Below are 12,201 nucleotides of genomic sequence, written 5' to 3' on the forward strand. Positions count from 1 at the left end.
CCCAAAATTGGGTAAACATGAAACATTGTGAGCCATCAGCAACAGCAAAATTTTATTCAACCTCATTGCCTGGTATATCCCTCATTCTACCATTACTATGAAGCCAAGGGACCAACCTCAATTCAATGAAGTGTAGCAGAGCATGCAATGAGCGGCACCTGTTATACCTAAAATGAGGTGCCAACCTGGTGAAGCTACATCACAGTACTAATTACATGTCAACAGTGGAAGCGGCATGCAATAGATGGAGCTAAATTACTCCACAATTAATGGATCAGGTAAAAGCTCTGCAGTCCTGCCACATCCATTTGTGAATGAGGACAATTAACCAACTAACAGAAGGAGGAGGATCTGCAAATATCTCCTTCCTGGGCAGCCCTGCATATCAGTGCAAAACATGAGGCTGAAGAATTTGCAACCATTTTCAGTCAGAAGTGTCTTGTGAGTGGTCCATCTTGGCCTCCTCCAGAGGTCCCCAGCATCACTGATGCAGTATTTAGCCAATTCAATTCACTCCATGTGATATCGCGAAATGGCTGAAGGCACTGGATACAACAAAGGCAATGAGTCCTGACAACATCACGGCTATGGTACTGAAGACATGTGCTCTGGGGCTAACAGCTTCCTTTGTCAGGCTACTCCAGTACAGCTACAACACTGGCATCTACCTGACAATGTGGAAAATTGTACAGGTATGTCCTATACACAAAAAAGTGAAACAGTTTAAGTCAGGGATCCTATAAACTCATCAACAGGAGCTGTTGAGATTATCTTAGAGGTACACAGGCTGTCTAGGATCAGGAATTAAGGGAGGAAGGTATAGTGGGGAGCCAGTCACGGCCACCCCAGGGAATTAACTCAGCCCCATAAAAGGGTGAATGGCATAGAGAAATGCTCTACGCTTAGGAACAGATGTCTTGACGCTGCAGAGATGGCAGGGAGAGTAAGCAGTAAACAATGGGCAGTGCAGGAGATTGTCACCCTCCTAGCATCATGGGGCATAAGAGGAGGAGGCAAGGTTTCTAAGAACAATTGGGTGGCCACCTGGATGCAAGGAAGCAGCATCTGGCAATGGGGGCACAGCGCTTCGATTTTGGGCCCAGTGGTGATGAGGAATAGCCAGCAATGCCGATGTCCCAGGAAAGCACAAATAAAAGAGCTGCACCCAGCCGTCAACAGGGCAGGGAGTGGAGAGACAGGCAGGAAGGACAAGGAGCACATACCTTAAGTATAAGATTTACCGTCAATATCGGAGATGCCTGGAGATAAACCGAGATCCAGTGCTGCAGTAGATTGCAGCTCCCAAGCATCTGTGGTCTCACTGCTGAAGACCTCACACTCACAGCACTGGTCACTGTGCCTGCCAGTAGCTGTCAAAGTCATTGTGATCCTGCGCTTCTTTGTTTATGGCACCTTCCAAGGATCAGTTGTGTACCTTGGTGACATCTTGCAAACAGCAGCACACCTCTGCATCTTGTAGGTTACTGATAGTGAGCGATGGTGGTATAGTGGTGAGCATAGCTGCCTTCCAAGCACTTGACCCGGGTTTGATTCCCGGCCATCGCAATACAAAAAATGTGTTGTAGGTTACTGATGCCCTATTTGCCAGGGTGGCACAGTACATTAGGTCCATGACAAATATAGCCTCACAAACACAGGGCAGTGGAATTTGCCTCCATGTGCAGGGCATCATCAGTTACACTCATGTGGCAAGCAGCCAGCCATTGATTGATTGACTGATTTATTGTCTCATGTACCGAAGTACAGTGAAAAGTATTTTTCTGCGGCCAAGGGAACATACACAGTACATACACAGTAGACAAAAAGAATAATCAACAAAATATACCGACAAATAAGTAATTGGTTACAGTGCGGAACAAGGGCCAAACAAAGCAAATACATGAGCAAGAGGAGCATAGGGCATCGTGAACAGTGTTCTTACAGGGAACAGATCAGTCCGAGGGGGAGTCGTTGAGGACTCTAGTAGCTATGGGGAAGAAGCTGCTCCTATGACTGGATGTGCGGGTTTTCAGACTTGTGTATGTTCTGCCTGATGGAAGGGTCTGGAGGAGGGAAAACCTGTCTGCCTTCCTGAGGCAGCGGGAGGTGTAGACAGAATCAGTGGGAGGGTGGCAAGCTTGTGTGATACGTTGGACTGCGTTCACCACACTCTGCAGTTTCTTGCGATCTTGGGCCGAGCAGTTGCCCTACCATGCTGTGATGCAGCCGGATAGGTTGCTCTCTGTGGCACATCTGTAGAAGTTTGTGAGAGTCGAGGCAGATATGCCGAATTTCTTCAGCTTCCATCGGAAGTAGAGACGTTGTTGGGCATTTTTGACTGTTGCATTAATGTGAGTGGACCAGGACAGGCTGTTGGTGACCCCCAGGAACGTAAAACTATCGACAATCTCCACTTCAGAGCCATTGACGTAGACGGGGCCATGTGTCGTGCTACGCTTCCTGAGATTCATCAACAGGAAGGACTCCCACTCCCTTAAGGTTCAGCTGGTCTGCAACTAAAAGAAGAGATTCCTCCATGCGTACTTTCTTGCTTTTCTGCTATTCCAGGTTGCTGCAGTTTTTCACATCACTTTTACAAAGTCCGTGAATGGATGCTAGGAGACAAAAGATAGTCCTTGTAGAGATGGCTACTGACCCCTCCAAGAGACCCAGACAGGCACAGAGGAGCTCTAACCAAAGCCACCTGTTCATTAGGATGACCACTGAGCAGGTCATCAGGCTTCTGGAGGTGCGGTTCTGTTGCCTGGACTGATCAGGCTGGTGCACTCCAGTACCCTCCAGAGTTGTGTGGACCTTGAAGATAGTGAGGTCATGGAAGGAGGCAGCTCATTGGAAGAAGATTTGTACACAGCAAACTCACACAAACAGCAATATGATAATGACCAGATAATTTGTTTCATTTTATAATGTTGATTGGGGATAGATATTGTCCAGGGCACCAGTAACAACTCCTTTGCTCTTCTTCGAAATAGTGTCATAGAATTGTCTATATCCATCTCAGCAGGCATATGGGGCCATGGTTTAACATCACATCCAAACGACAGTACCTTCAAAAGTGCAGCTCTCTATCAGTAGTGCACTGGACTAGAGTGGGACTTAATCCCAGAACGTTATGGTTTAGAGGCAAGAGTGCTACAACTGAGCCACAGCCATCGCTATTAATGAACCCTGTTGTCCTTCACTATCTCATACTTTTATTGTCACACCATCAATAAAAAGGGGTCACACTTGTGTCTTCAATGTCTTTATTTACATAGTGCTGCAAATCACAAAATAGTGCTGCAAATCACAACAGTGCACAGTTACAGCAAGAAGATCCACCCCAGAAGGCAGCATGGTGGCGCAGTGGGTTAGTCCTGCTGCCTCACAGTGCCGAGGTCCCGGGTTCGATCCAGGCTCTTGGTCACTGTCCGTGTGGAGTTTGCATATTCTCCCCGTGTTTGCGTGGGTTTCGCCCCCACAACCCAAAGATGTGCAAGGTAGGTGGATTGAATATGCTAAATTGCCCCTTAATTGGAGAAAAATGAATTGGGTACTCTAAATTTATTTTAAAGAAGAGGACCCATCCCACTTTACTGAACATGACAAGTTCACCTCTGTGCTCAGACGCTTCTATGCGACAATCCCCCTTGAAGGCACAGAGAATTTGTAGGCAGCTTGGCTTATGGCTAAGATGCATGTTGCAGTTTTCCTCATTGTGGAGGTGCCAGAGGAAGTTGCACCCAAATCATTCCATGGGCCCTGCTGTATGGATGCTCCTGTTAGAGCTGAGGATTATGAAGGCACCTTGTGAGGAGCGACACCCTCATCAACCTGTATGACATCCTCAGTCCTTAGCTGAGTTATTAGGAAAATTAGGATGACCGGAGTGGAGCACCAAATGGGGTACAACTGGCACCCCCTCCAAACAATCTCTGTGCCGTTAGCACCAATGACCTGTCCAGGCAACAGTATGTGGCATTCATTCTGTGTACATCAGTGCACACATGTCCTGCATTAGGTGCAAGTGCCGTGCCTGCGACTGTCCATGAGATTGACCACTCTCTCTATGGAAGAGCTCATGGGCTCATAACCCCAAGCCATTGTGGTGCACATGAGCTGGATTGCCTCCTCCATTCTTTACACTACCCTGCAGTCCTTGCACTGCTTCAGGGAATGCTGAAATGTGGGAACGCATCTGCTCCTCTGCTCTCGGACTTTTCTTTCCTGGGACTTCTAAGGCCTTGCATCTTCCCTCAATTTAGCAGGGCTCGGTATTTCTTCAGTATTCCGAGGGGAACTGACCACAGCTATCATTGTCTCTGGAACCTCCTCCGAGATACTAGTGCCATGCTTTTCACCATGTGTCACCCTATTTACACTTGTGTGAGGATCCACCGAGGTGAGAATATTTACACTGGTGAACAGTGTGCTTGTAAGATATGGTGCTTCTTCGGTTCTTTGATTGGTAATTGTGGGCTCTTGATTGAGAGGGAGAGGTTGTGTTGACATCTGCATTTGCTGGAAACACAAAAAGAGATCATGAGAATTAGCCTGGAAAACAGAGGTCTCTGCAGTACAGAGGTTACCGCCTCCACCATGAGTGCCTATTTTGCCAGGGTATGCTTACTTCTGTTCCATGATCCTGGTTATATCAATTTCCCAGTATTCCATTGTCACGATGATCTGCAGATAAGCTCCACTTATCAGTGCGCTCTTTGGATTGGATTGGATTTGTTTATTGTCACGTGTACCGAGGTACAGTGAAAAGTATTTTTCTGCAAGCAGCTCAACAGATCATTCAGTACATGGAAGAAAAGGGAATTAAACAAAATTCAAGAAAATACATGAGAATACATAATAGGACAACACAAGATATACAATGTAAGCATTGGCATTGGTTGAAGCATACAGGGTGTAGTGTTAATGAGGTCAGTCAATAAGCGGGTCATTTAGGAGTCTGGTGACAGTGGGGAAGAAGCGGTTTTTGAGTCTATTCGTGTGTGTTCTCAGACTTCTGTATCTCCTGCCCGATGGAAGAAGTTGGAAAAGTGAGTAAGCCGGGTGGGAGGGATCCTTGATTATGCTGCCCGCTTTCCCCCGGCAACGGGGCTGTATCTGCCTGTTTGTTTTGTAATAACAAAAGAGAATGCGATAAGTCACTGATGTCCCCTATGGCCAGTGGTCAACAGCTCTAATTCAGTGGAACTGCATATTTCCATGTGTAAAGGTTTTCAGCAGCTTTAAGTCACTCTGAGGGGTTATTAAATACCATTTGGCACACTCCCTTCCCATGCACAGGACTGAGGAGACATCCAGTACTAGATGTAACACAACAGTGAATGCGAAAGGGTGAAAATAGGTAGCAGAGACGTGGAGCTGGTCTCAACAGTATACATCTGGAATAACATGGACTCTGTTTCTGGCTGATGCCGCTGAGGGGGCAGCATGCAGATGAGAAATACGAGAGGGCCAAGGTGGATACATGCAGGTTCGAGCCTTTGCCAGAAAGGAGATACAGAGCTTCCCAGTAGAGCCGGCTTCCACATTGCTGAAGGAGGTGCTGATGACAGGAGAAGGGGTTTGTATTGGTGGTTTAGGGGGCTATTTTGGAAAAGGAGAAGGTGCCGCTGGAAGGGATCAAGGAAAATTGTGGGGAAGAGTTGGCAGAGGGTATGGAGGAGGGGTTCAGGTGTGAGGTGCTGCGGAGGGTGAACGCCTCCACCTCGTGTGCGAGGTTGGGGCTGATACAGCTGAAGGTGGTGTATACAGCACAAGCTACAAGGGCGAGGATGAGCTGGCTCTTTGAGGGGGTAAACGATGTGTGTGAGCATTGCAGGCCGGGGGGGGGGGGGGGGGGGGGGGGGGGGCGGCAAACCATGCTCATATGTTTTGGTCCTGCCAAAGCTGGAGGATTACTGGAAGGAGATTTTTAGGGTAATTTAGGTGCACATGAAACTGGACCCGGGCCTTGGGAGGCCATATTCGGGATGTCGGACCAGCCGGGGTTGGAAAAGGGTGCGGAGACCGATGTTGTGGCCTTTGCCTCGTTGATCGCCCGAAGGCGGATCCTGTTGGGATGGAGAGCAACCTCTCCACCCTGTGCCCTGTCATGGCAGGGAGGGGACCTGTTGGAATTCTTGACTCTTGAGAAGGTTAAGTTTAAACTGAGGGGAAGGTTGGAGGGATTCTACAATTCATGGGCGTTATTCATTATGCACTTTCGAGAATTGGATTACATCAGACGTTAGTTGCGGGGGGGGGCGGGGCTGGTGTTGGGAGGTTTGGGGGGAGAGGGACTGTATGTGTTAATGGTAACTGGGTGATTCCTGATTCCCTTATGTTATTTGTTTATGTTAACATGTGGGCAGTTGTTTGGGGTTGGTGGTAGGATGGGATTGTTGTTGATATGGGGATTGACATTATATTCGTTACTGCTTGTTGTTTATTGTTAGTGGGTGCAAATTTGGGAGAAAATGTGAAAAAGGAGAATAAAAATATATTTTTTAAAAAGATGCCTGCCCAGTGGTCAACGGAGCAGTTGGTGGACTTCTTAAGTGAGAAGTTCAGCGAGCAGAGAAGGGAAGCCCAGAAGGACCTTGCCAAGGTGTTAGAGGAACTTAAAGCGGGGATTGATCATGTGGAGCAGAGGCTGGAGTCCCAGGGCCAGGCAAAAAAGTGGAGGAGACGGTGAGGGAGTACAAGGACCAGCTCATCTCGTTGACGGCCGAGATGAGGGTGATGCGGGAGACCCAAAAGAGGCTGAAGGAGAAAATGGAGGATCTGGAGAAACACTCCAGAAGTCTGCAAATTCTGGGAATGTCCAAAGGCAGGGAATGAGCAAAGGCTGGCACATATGTGGCCACGGTGTTGGAAAAGCTGATGGGTGAGGGGGCTTTTGACCAGCTCCTGGAGGTCGACTGAGTGCACAGGGCGCTGATGAGGAGGCCACAGGTGGGCAAGCCGCCGAGGGCACCGTTTCTTGGACAAAAAGCAGATTCTGCGGTGGGCGAGGCAGATGAAGAAGTGCACCTGGGAGGGCAATGAGTTGTGGGTGTACCAGGACCTGGGCGCAGATCTGGCGATGAGGAGGGCCGGGTTCAATCAGGTCAAGGCTGTCCTCTTCAAGAAGGGGATGAAGTTTGGGTTGCTGTACCCAGCCCGTCTCTGGGTACTTTTCCAGAATCGAGATTCCTATCGAGGGACACCAGTGGAGGCGACGGAATTTTTGAGAGACAATGGACTGGCAAGAGAAGGAGGACACTGAACTTTTGAGGAGGTGTGAGCAGGTGTTTCCTTTTGGTGGTTGTTGGAGAGTTTTCTCCCCTTTGAAATGTTTGGTTGGGCTTGGTGGTGGGATGCTTGGGGAGCATCAAGGTTGAATACACCTTTTTCTGTTACTTTGTTTCTTGAAGGAGTGTGGAGGGTGGGCGAAGAATCGGGGGTTTGGAGGCCTTGGGCAGGGGCTGCCATGCTAGCTGAGCAGGCTAGTTAATGGGAGCGCAGTGGGGGTTGGTCAGGTGGTTGGTGCTGAAGAGGGAGATGGCGGTGCTGTTTGGTTTGGGGGAGGGGGATGCTGACAAAGGTGTGGTCGTGGTTGAGCAGTTCGAAAGATAATGGTGGATATCTGAGGGTGGGCCTAGAGGGTCGCATGGCATGGGCCGGAGCAGGCCCAAACAGGGATATGGTTGATTGGCAGGGGAGAGGGGCGGGGAGCACCCCACCAGGCTGGTCACGTGAAATGTGAGGGGGCTGAATGAGCCGGTCAAATAGTCCCGTGTGTTCGCACACCTGAGGCTGAAGTCGGATGTTGCTTTTTTACAAGTGATGCATTTAAAGATAGGGAATCAGACAAGGTTGAAGAAAGGATGGGTAAGGCAAATGTTCCATTTGGGACTGGACATGAAGAAGTGGCGGTGCTGGTAAATAATTGAGGAGCGTTCGAGGTGGGGAATATAGTGGCAAATTCAGGGGAGAGGTTTGTGATGGTGAGTGGGAAGCTGGAGGGGATGCTGGTAAATGTTTATGCCCCAAACTGGGACGATGTGGAGTTTGAGGCGGGTGCTGGGAAAGATTCCTGACCTGGACTCGCACCAGTTGATCTTGAGGGTTAGATTATAACACGGTCATTGGGCTAAGTTTGGACTGGTCAATTTATATGTGTGTAGAAATATATTTATATATTCTGACCAGCAAACCCCATTTCGGCCTTCTGGAAGCCATTGCTGTTGAGAGGAACAAGGCATGGGTTCTATGCTAGACCTTTGAGAGCCCTAATCATCAAAAGGTGGCATGGTATCAATTGCACACGTATCCTTCATCCACTTAGGTGTGTACAAAAGCAGCCATTTTCCTTTTGTTTTAATTGACAGTATTATTTCATATTCCCCTTACACTTCCATTTCCTTTTCTTTCCTTTTTATATTTTTTCATTCTGTATTGCCTCCCTATATTTGTAATAAGCCTTTTTTAATCTAACATCTCTATTTATCCAAAGAATCCCACCTTTTGACACACAGGGTGCGATTCTCCAGCCTTGTTACGCTCTTGCTCAAGCGAATCAAAGCTGGTGAATAGCGGGAGGCTAAAATCGAGAACCGCGCCAGGCACCAAACAGTTTGCGATGCAACCGGCCCCCTCCCGTAGGCGAAATTGGGATGTTGCAGTACCTTGGCGAGAATCATTTATCGCCACTTTAGCCCTATTTCCAGGGAATGGGACACAGCTCCGGGGACATGTCCATGACCAGAGGTTGGGTGGGTGCCACAGGGAGGGGGAGATGCCCAGAGAGATGGGCCAAGGGTTCAGAGGTCAGCCTGCTTTGCGGAAGGAAGTGACAAAAGCGTCATAATGGTTGTGCACAAGGGTGTATAATGTGTAATACAATTCCCCACTCTCCCGATGGTGCCGCCCCCCCCCCCCCCCCCCCCATTCTCACAACCCACCCCCTCACCCCTCCCCTCTTCCCCGGTCCCCTCAACGATCCTCGATGTGCTTGGCCTTCCTAGCTCTACCACTACGTCCAGGTGTCTCCCGAGGATTCACATCAGAGGTGGAGGCAGCCAACTGCTTACCTTGTCCCGTTGCCTTTGATGCTCCTGGCAGCCGTCCTCTGGGGGCTCTGAGGCCAGAGACTTGTCGGTGGCACATGCACAGCCATGCGACCCTGTCCTGTGGGCTGACTGGCCTCCTCAGAGGAGTGGAACTCGGGGGAGCTGATGGCCACCATCCCCACTCCACAGGACGGGTCCGGGTTGGAACTCAGCACCTCCTCCCGCTCGGTGCCCATAGGGCCCTGGGGTTCACCATGGGACGGAGGGGCAGCTGGTTCGAACCCGCGCTGCCCCTGCATCATCTGGCTCTACCAGTCCTGGTGGTTCCCCACGGTCTGCACCATCATATCGACGACCTCAGCGATGTTCCTCAGTGATTGGGCTATGCTCTGCAGCACTTCAGCAATGCCCAGCTTTGACTGGAACCAGCTCTGCTGGACCTCAGCCATTCCCATCTGAGAGCGGGACATGTCCCGCAGAACCTCATCAAGTTCAGCCTGGTGCTGGGTAACATCCCCCAGCGAGGAGGACATTTTGTCGAGACCCTCAGTCATTACCTTTGCCAACTCCGTGACACCTTGGATACCTTCACTAATATTGCCAAGCACCAGGCTGTCTACTATGGTCGCCATCCTAGCAGTGTTGGCCTCGTTGCCATGCATTGCCAACAACATCTCTTGCGCCTGTAGCCTCTATGACTTCTCCAATTGGCTATGGATCTACTGGAGTGACGCTGTCATCACCCTCTGAATGTCCCGACTGCTCTCCATCAGCTCCGGGTAACCCTGTTCCACAGGCTCATCATCAGGCTGGGACCCAGCTGATCTCCAACTGCTGTCTTGCCTGGGGGTTCCTGCCTCCACCTGATATATGTCAGCAGATCTTTTACAGAGGGTGGTGGGTGCCTGGAACACGTTGCCTGGGGAGGTTATGGAAGCAGATACATTAACAGCATTCAAAAGGCATTTTGATTAATACATGGATAATAATAATAACCTTTATTGTCACAAGTAGGATACATCAATACTGCAATGGAGTTACTGTGAAAAGCCCCTAGTCACCACATTCCGGCGCCTGTTCGGGTACACGGAGAATTCAGAATGTCCAAATTATCTAACAGCACGTCTTTCTGGACTTTTGGGACGAAACCGTGACACCCGGAGGAGACGGGAAGAACATGCAGACTCCGCACAGACAGTGACCCAAGCTGGGAATCGAACCTGGGACCCTGGAGTTGTGAAGTGCTACCCACTGTGCTAGCGTACCAGGATGAGTAGAGGGATAGAGCACTGGGAAGTGATGATGGTTTTGGCCAAGGATGATATCATGCCAAGTACAGGCTTTTGGGGGGGGGGGGGGGGGGGGGGGGTGCGCAAAGGTTCATGTGCTGTAATGGCCTTTGTTCTTTGTTCAGTGTGCTGCTCACCAGATTGTGCCCCCGAAGCCTGACCACTAACATTTCCAACGGAGGTGTGTGTATCTGTGCTGATGGAGGGGTGGGGGTGACAGCTGTGTGGTGGTGGTATGGATATGAGCACTGCCATTGGTGCAGAGCACTGGCTTCCCATTGGCTCTGGCTGGTCATGTGCCTCTCATCCGATTGGTTGGGACTAGTCATGTGACTGCTCTCCAATTGGTCGAGAGGCAAGTACCCAGAGTTCCCGGCGGTCGGCCATTCTCTGTAGTCGACCACCGGGCTAACAACTAGACTGATTAAAGCCACAGTTCGGATCCTAAATGTGTCTTGAGTCGAATTGATGGAGCTTCGCATCAAGCCTGACTGCCTCGGCACAAGCCCGCATGCCTCAAATGCGTCTGCAATTTTTAAACACTGGCAGGCGTGTTTTAATAGCTACCTGACGACTGCAGCCGGCAAGCCCGCCAAGGAGCAGAAACTCCACATCCTCCACTCATGCGTGGGCACATCAGTCTACGCAATGATCGAGGACGAAGGCGATTTTGATGCGGCCATGGAGATTCTCAAAGGACACTTTCTCCAGCCAGTCAACGAAGTATACGCACGGCATCTCCTGACGACCAGACAACAGTTCCCTGGTGAGTCCCTCGACGAGTTTTACCAGGCCCTCGCAGCTCTAGGGAGAACGTGCGCATGTCTCCAAGTTTCGGCGATGGAGCACATGGAACTTCTAATCAGAGTCGCTTAGGTTGCTGGCATGCAGTCTCCTTCTATCCGCCAACGATTGCTAGAGAAGACAACCCTCAGCCTAGCTGAGGCACGGACTCTTGCAACCTCCCTGGTTGATGGACCTGCTGACCTGAACACCCGCGCATACGCCCCCGGCCGCGCAGCAACTCCCGGACTTCATGGCACACGCCACCCCCATCCTCCGTGGACCCCGACCCCCCCCCCCCCCCCGCAAGCCTGCGCCGCGGGTCGCTCCGACAAACTAGCGGGGTCCCGTTGCTATTTCTGTGGCCTCTCAAAGCATCCCCGCCCGCGCTGCCTGGCCCGCTCCGCTCTGTGTAAGAGCTGCGGGAAGAAGGGCCACTACGCAGTGGTCTGCCAGACCAAGTCGGTCGCTGCTGTTCCGCACAGTGACCGCGGATCGCCCCCCCCCCCCCCCCCCCCCACGGGGCCCACGCCGCGCACCAACCTCTCCGGCCCGACTCCAGCAACGGCCCCATGGTCCTCCCGACCCGCGCTCCCAGCTGCCCCGACCGGCTCCCAGACGCCGCTGACACTGCCCCCAGCCACCACGAGGCTCCCACAGGCGCCGCCATCTTGGGCCCCGGACGCCATGTGCGGGCCATGGTCGCCGCCATCTTGGGCCAACTCGGAAGGCCCTGCAAGCGACTACTCTGCCACGGAAGAGGATCTGGAACTCTCACCACGACTGGCTTCCATCAAGCTCGACCAGTCGCGACCACGCACGCTCGCCAAGACAACAACAACGGTTCAGCTCAACGGACACAAAACAAGGTGCCTGCTGGACTCCGTGAGCACGGAACGTTTCGTCCACCCCAAGCTGCTCGCTCCCCATCCACCCAGTTAAATATAAAATTGAATTGGCCTCGGGTTCGCATTCCGTCCAAATCACCGGGTGCTGCATAGCGGACCTCACAGTCCAGGGGAGGGTTTTCAGAAATTTCAAACTCCTCATTCTCCCCCGTCTACGCGATCCAGCAC

General features: G+C 51.1%; 1 protein-coding gene and 1 non-coding gene across 15 annotated transcripts in view; both read left to right on the forward strand.

Moving 5' to 3' along the window:
* Positions 1 to 12,201, forward strand: part of LOC119963054 (LIM domain-binding protein 2) — a 659,146-nt gene that overhangs the window by 627,362 nt on the left and 19,583 nt on the right. The window lies entirely within an intron of this gene.
* Positions 1,495 to 1,566, forward strand: trnag-ucc. Its single transcript has one exon. It is a non-coding gene; the product is annotated as a tRNA-Gly (tRNA).

Source organism: Scyliorhinus canicula, chromosome 3 (assembly GCF_902713615.1).
Source record: "Scyliorhinus canicula chromosome 3, sScyCan1.1, whole genome shotgun sequence".
NCBI lineage: Eukaryota > Metazoa > Chordata > Chondrichthyes > Carcharhiniformes > Scyliorhinidae > Scyliorhinus > Scyliorhinus canicula.